Consider the following 6,520-nt stretch of genomic DNA (forward strand, 5'->3'; position numbering starts at 1 on the left):
ATATTTAAAAACATTGACCTCTTAACATCCAAGGGCCCACATGTGGACGATTCTTTGCCGACCTCTAGTGGCTCGGGTGTGCATTTCTTTTAATACAATATATGGATAGAATTAAAGCCCCATTTGTTGCCTGTCGATTCCCTTTCAGGTGACAAAATCCGTTCAGCGGTTCTCGAGTTACATGCCGATATGTGAGGCGTGCCCCAAAGTATGCAAAAGTACACATTACCACCCCTGACTTCCGGAGCTAGCTCCGTCAATCATTTGGCGATCTCGAAAATCTTTGCAGAGGGTTGTAGCCAATGAGTGTGGCTTTCCAATGATACCCCATGATATGATAATTGGGGATCTAATACGGTCTCTATTGATCGATTTATGATAAAGAAAAGCAGGGTCCCCCTAGGACCTTAAGGCTTAACAGGTTAAATCTACTTCCCTAAATATTCACGTCACTACTACAAGGTAAGAAAACTGTATTTTCCCAGTCTCCAAAATCACCGCCGACTCAACACATGAAAATTCCTCCACACTGGAAAGCCGTAAATCCACTTGCCGGCTCTTTCCACAGCAAACCGGAAGGCTTGGCACCTTGGTTGAGAAATGCAAGCTTCAGTCTTTGTTGTTGAGTCTATCCGTTCAGTACTGTTCAGTCCTGTTTCAAGCTACACACACCGTTCTTCTTCTTCTTCTTATTTGAATTTCCGGCAGAGTAGACGCATCGTGGCGTATTACTGCCCTCCGCAATTCTTTTTATGGGCTCTTCTTCTTCTCCTTCTTCTCCTTCTTCACCTTCTTTTTTTTCTTCTACTGGACCCCGTCATCAACTACATTGTCCATTGGAGTGCAGCTACTGCTGCTACTTCCTGTCTGAGCCCCCCTCCGCGGGACCCACCTTGCCCCCTGCTATCTTATCCTGGGCTGCTTTTCCACACACCGTGAGAATTATGGACTATATATAGACACAAATGTTCTAGAATTTCCGGTTATGACATCATACGGTGACATCACGAATGTTCTAGAATGTTCCGTTATGACATCATACAGTGACATCACAAATGTTCCAGAACGTTCGGTCATGACATCATACTGTGACATCACAAATGTTCTAGAATGTTCTATTATGACAAATAAGCCGGTTCAATGACTATCTAAATCCAATCAATATTCCTAATACTGTTTCAATGTAAGGATATACAAATAAACATATAAACATTCATATAATACAATAACCTAAATATATAGCTTTGGCTCCTACACCGGACCCGAATTGTACTTCTAATCTAGAGACAATTACTAACAACAAAAAAACAAGAAGCTAAACCAAACACTATTTTAACTGATAAGTGTCTCTGCTGCTGGATAACCAATACCTGGTGCCAGAGGTCCCTAGTACATGGCACACCGTAGGAGGACGGTCTTTACCACCGCCTCATGCAGCTTCTTGGAGAAGACAGACCTTAGTGATAGGTCTATCTAAAATGGTCGTCTTCATCTTGACACGGACCCTCTTGCGACACAGCATCAGCAGAGTGCTTCTAAGCTTCAGCACCCAACCGACTGCCTTCTTGAGACGGTTCCAATTGGAGTAATATTCCAGGAACTGCTGAACTGTGTCAAACTGCTCTTCAGCTGTAGTAGCGCTGACCACGGCGTTCTTTACCTCTGAGTCCTCCGTGGTTAGGTCCCCATGGTGTTCAGTACAGTCCTGGCCACCATTGTGGAGGAAATGATGGAAGGGAAGGAATGACAGGAGGTGGTGGAGGGGAGGGGGCGCCACCTTTTACATTCTGTCCAGATAGTTGTCCAGGGCAGGGATGCCCTCTTTCATCCCCTTGTGTTTGTGTGTCTCGGCGACGATCGTAGCGTGCTTGGTTATAGGATCCTGGGGATCTCCCGCAAGGATCTGCCAGTGGTCGAACACACACTGTGGGAAGGCCTGGCCACCGGTGTTGGAACGAAGGTCTGCAGTGAATCCGACTGACTCATTGACAGGCAGGAAGGCTTTTCCAATGAACATGGGGTTTCCCATGACCTGGGACTCCTCGAACACATGACCACGTTTCCTGTTCAACACACCGTAGATTCCTCCCAGCACGGCCTCAGGGCACTGGATCTCCACCAGGTAGACTGGCTCCATGAGTCTGGGCTCAGCTGTGAGATGGCAGGCGTACAGCGCTCTGCGGGCAGTGGGAAAGATCTGGCCACCACCGCGGTGAATAGCATCAGTGTGGAGGGTCACATCATGGATGTCGAAGCGAATAGCGTGCATGTTCTCCTCACACAGGACCCCCTTCTTGCTGGCCCACTGGAAGCCGGCCACCACACTGTCCTTGATCTCATTGAGGTACTGCACTCCCTTGGTCACATCCACAAGCAGGTTGGGGCCGGTTCCATCGGGTCCGAAGCACCAGATCTTACGAGCCTCGGTGACCTTCCACTCAAACTTGTCAGTCAAGTAACAGGCACAGAGTTTGAGCTCCTGACGATTGGAGACATCACCCTTCTCGATGTCCTCAGCCAGGCCATCCTGGAAGGGAGGGGCCTTCATGAACAGAAGGTTGTGCTTGTTGGGAGACTTGGACAGACACATGATGCTGGAGTCCTCACTGACGGTCTCTCTGTAGGACACCACAGGGTCAGATTTCTTCAATGGAATGCAGGCGTAATCCTCCTCTAGATCCTTCAGGCAGATTTCCAGATACAGCTCTCCAGCTCCAGCGATAATGTGCTCTCCAGACTCCTCGATGAAACACTGCACCATGGGGTCGGACTTGGCCAGACGCTTCAGGCCCTCCACCAGCTCGGGCAGGTCAGCAGGGTTCTTGGCCTCCACAGCCACTCTCACCACAGGGCTGACACTGAACTTCATTACCCTCAAGTTGTGGGCCGCCTCGAAGGTGGTAATGGTCCACACCGACCAGACCTACAATGTTTCCACATGGCATGTCCTCGATGGGCTCGACGTAACGGCCCATCATCAGAATAGTCCTCTGAATAGGTTTGACGAATAGAGGTCCTCCTTCTTTCCGGGAGTGTAGTTTGGTCCCATAATGCGCACCTTCAGGCCAGTGGAGACAGTGCCAGAGAAGACACGGCCAAAGCATAGAAGCGACCCTTGTCAGTGGTGGGCACCATCTTGGAGATGTACATCATCAGGAGGGCCTTGGAGTCACAGTTCTTGTTACCGATGGCAGCCTCGTCATCTCCAGGTCCTTCATAGAGCAGCTCACAGCGGTACCTCTGGGCAGTGACAGTGGAAGGCAGGTGGATGGTGATCATCTGAAGCAGGGCTTCTCCGGCAGGCAGCCAGCGACGCATCACAGCCTTCAGCAGGGGCTTGCCTTCCTTAGTCTTGTCCAGCTTCTCAATCAGTTTCTCGGTCTCCTCCTTCTTGAAATTCATGATGGCATCGAACACCTTGAAGATGGGGTCGAGGATGAGCTGGGCAAAAGTACGGGGCAGCTTCCTGCCATCTGGCCCATTTTGAGACTTGCTGAACTTGCTAGTCTCTGGGTCGAAGAACCGGTCACCCCACAGCTTCTTCATCATGTCCTCCACCTTCTTGCAACGCTCGTCAGGTGTCATCTGTGCGTTTGCTTTGGCAGCAAACTTGGCAGCGTACATCTCAGCAAACTACTTGAGTGTGAAGGCCCAGCTGTGGAGCCCAGAACCGAAACCAACGGTACCGATGATGGGGTCAATCATGATGTTGCCCATGGGCCCACCCTCATCCTCTCCATAGGTGGCGATGATGACGTTGGCGTTCTCAACAATACGCTGAAAGGTCTGGTAGAGATCCTCCGGTTGAAGCTGCAGCTCCAGCAAGGCACAGTCCATCTTGTTCATCATCAGAACAGGCTTGATTCGCTCAGCAATGGCCTGGCGGAGCACAGTCTCAGTCTGCACACACACACCAGACACACAGTCCACCACAACCAGGGCTCCGTCAGTGACACGGAGAGCAGCAGTCACCTCAGAGGAGAAGTCAACGTGCCCGGGGGAGTCGATCAGGTTGATGAGGAAGCCAAGTCCATCTTTTCCCTGCTTGATGAAGGCCATGTCGTTCTGACCCAGTTCATAGTACAGAGAGATGGCTGTTGATTTGATGGTGATGCATCGTTCCTGTTCGTCTGTGAATCTGGTCTCTCCAGCACGGGAGCCGGCAATGATACCGGCCTTCGACACCAGCGAGTCAGTCAGGGTTGACTTTCCATGGTCAACGTGCGCAATCACCGACATGTTACGGATGTTGGCCTTCTTGTCCATGATGGCACGGATCTTGTCTATGGTAAAGTTCACCATTTTGACGGATGGTTTTAGATTCGCTTTGTGGAGAAAGAGACACGGATTTTACACTGCCCACCTCACGAGGGCATAGGCAGGGAAGAGCCCTGTGTGGGGCTCGGCTGTGATTTTGGAGACTGGGAAAATACAGTTTTCTTACTAATATGAGGGCCGATGTTCCACTCTACTGGTTAAAGTTGCTTACTCGTGAGTAGTACGTTCGTTGATAAAGAAAAGTAATGTCCACAGCCGCTCCAGTGTAAAACAAATATATCCAAATGGTTTATTTCTCTTCCATTTACATTTTCCATTTCCATTTAGTCATTTAGCTGACGCTTTTATCCAAAGCGACTTACAAGTTCTGTACGACAAGCCATCAGGAAGGGCACAACTCTATCAGCTGAGCAACAATGTTCATCAAAGTGTTGAGTGCTACAGTGTAGGTTAGTTTATTAGGACAAGTGCATGACAGTACGGTTAGTTAGGGTTAGATATATATATATATATTTTTTTAATTCAGATAATGGTTGAAGAAGTGTGTCTTTAGTCGACGGCGAAAGATTGGACGTGTTTCGGCTGTCCTAACTGGGGTGGGTAGTTCGTTCCACCATTGTGGGGCAAGGCCTGAGAATAGGCGACTTCTCTTTGATGACCCTCCCGGAGCTTGGATAGGAGTAGGTCTGAGGCGGCCAGAAGATGCAGAGCATAGGGGTCTTGAGGGTGTGTAGTTAGAGACCATTGACCGGAGGTAGGCGGGAGCGGTTCCCTTTGCCGCACGGTATGCTAGGTCGAGGGCCTTAAAGCGGATTCGTGCAGCAATGGGGAGCCAGTGCAGGTCCCTAAGAAGTGGGGTGCCATGGGCCGACTTCGGTAGGTTTGAGATCAGGCGGTGCGGTGCGTTCTGAATGAGTTGAAGAGGCTTAGTGGCAGTGGCCGGGAGGCCAGCGAGCAGTGCGTTGCAGTAGTCGAGGCGGGAGATGACTGTTGATTGGACGAGGAGTTGGGTGGCTTCTTTTGTCAGGAAGGGGCGGATCCTTCTGACGTTGCTCAGGAGGAATCGGCAGGTTCTGGTTGTCGCTGCGATGTGAGCAGAGAAGTTCAACTGGTCGTCGAGGACAACACCAAGGTTCTTGGCGGTCGGGGACGCGGTCACAGCTGCATTCTCGACTGTGATGGAAAGGTTGATCAGGGGGGAGGATTTGGCCGGCAGGTGGAGCAATTCTGTTTTGCTTAGGTTCAGTTTGAGGTGGTTGGTCGTCATCCAGGCGGAGATGTCGGACAGACAGGCCGAGATCCGCTCAGAGAGTGGATATCTGAGGGAGGGAAGGAGAGGAAGAGTTGAGTATCGTCGGCATAACAATGGTAGGAGAAGCCATGAGCGAAGTCTTTCTTTACAGAAGTGGTCCTAAATCTACTTTCCTAAATATTCACGTCACTACTACAAGGTAAGAAAACTGTATTTTCCCAGTCTCCAAAATCACCGCCAACTCGACACATGAAAATTCCTCCACACTGGAAAGCCATAAATCCACTTGCCGGCTCTTTCCACAGCAAACCGGAAGGCTTGGCACCTTGGTTGAGAAATGCAGGCTTCAGTCTTTGTTGTTGAGTCTATCCGTTGAGTACTGTTCAGTCCTGTTTCAAGCTCACCGTTCTTCTTCTTCTTCTTATTTGAATTTCCGGCAGTGTAGACGCATCGTGGCGTATTACTGCCCTCCACAATTCTTGCTTCGCCCACACTTGAGAAAGTTTACACTCCTCTTCTTCTTCTCATCTTCAAAACACATTTCGTCTCTGTCTCCTTCTTCTCTGCTCCTCTTGTCATACAATCACAATACAAACATCATCTCCTCTCTTGGAGGGCCCCCCTAGAATTGTGGACTATATATAGAGACACAAATGTTCTAGAATTTCCGGTTATGACATCGTACGGTGACATCACGAATGTTCTAGAATGTTCGGTTATGACATCATACGGTGACATCACGAATGGTCCAGAACGTTCGGTCATGACATCATACTGTGACATCAAAAATGTTCTAGAATGTTATATTTTGACAAATAAGACAGTTCAATGACTTTATCTGAGGCCCCGTTTAGACGGAAACGCTAGCAGGTGAATCCGCAAAAATATTTTTACGGATGTGCCTTTCGTTTATACGGAAACGGCGTTTTTACGGGGTGAAACCGCAAAAAAGTGAGACTACCTTCCAGGGTGGAATTCCTAGAAACGCAA

General features: G+C 49.3%; 1 pseudogene across 1 annotated transcript; it reads right to left on the reverse strand.

The window, feature by feature from the left end:
- Nucleotides 1-1,698: 1,698 nt before the first annotated feature.
- Nucleotides 1,699-4,346, reverse strand: LOC311225206 (elongation factor 2b-like; annotated as a pseudogene). The gene has a single exon. The product of its transcript is annotated as an elongation factor 2b-like (transcript).
- Between the last annotated feature and the right edge of the window lie 2,174 nt (nucleotides 4,347-6,520).

Source organism: Notolepis coatsorum, assembly GCF_963971535.1.
Source record: "Notolepis coatsorum genome assembly, chromosome: 3".
Classification (NCBI taxonomy): domain Eukaryota; kingdom Metazoa; phylum Chordata; class Actinopteri; order Aulopiformes; family Paralepididae; genus Notolepis; species Notolepis coatsorum.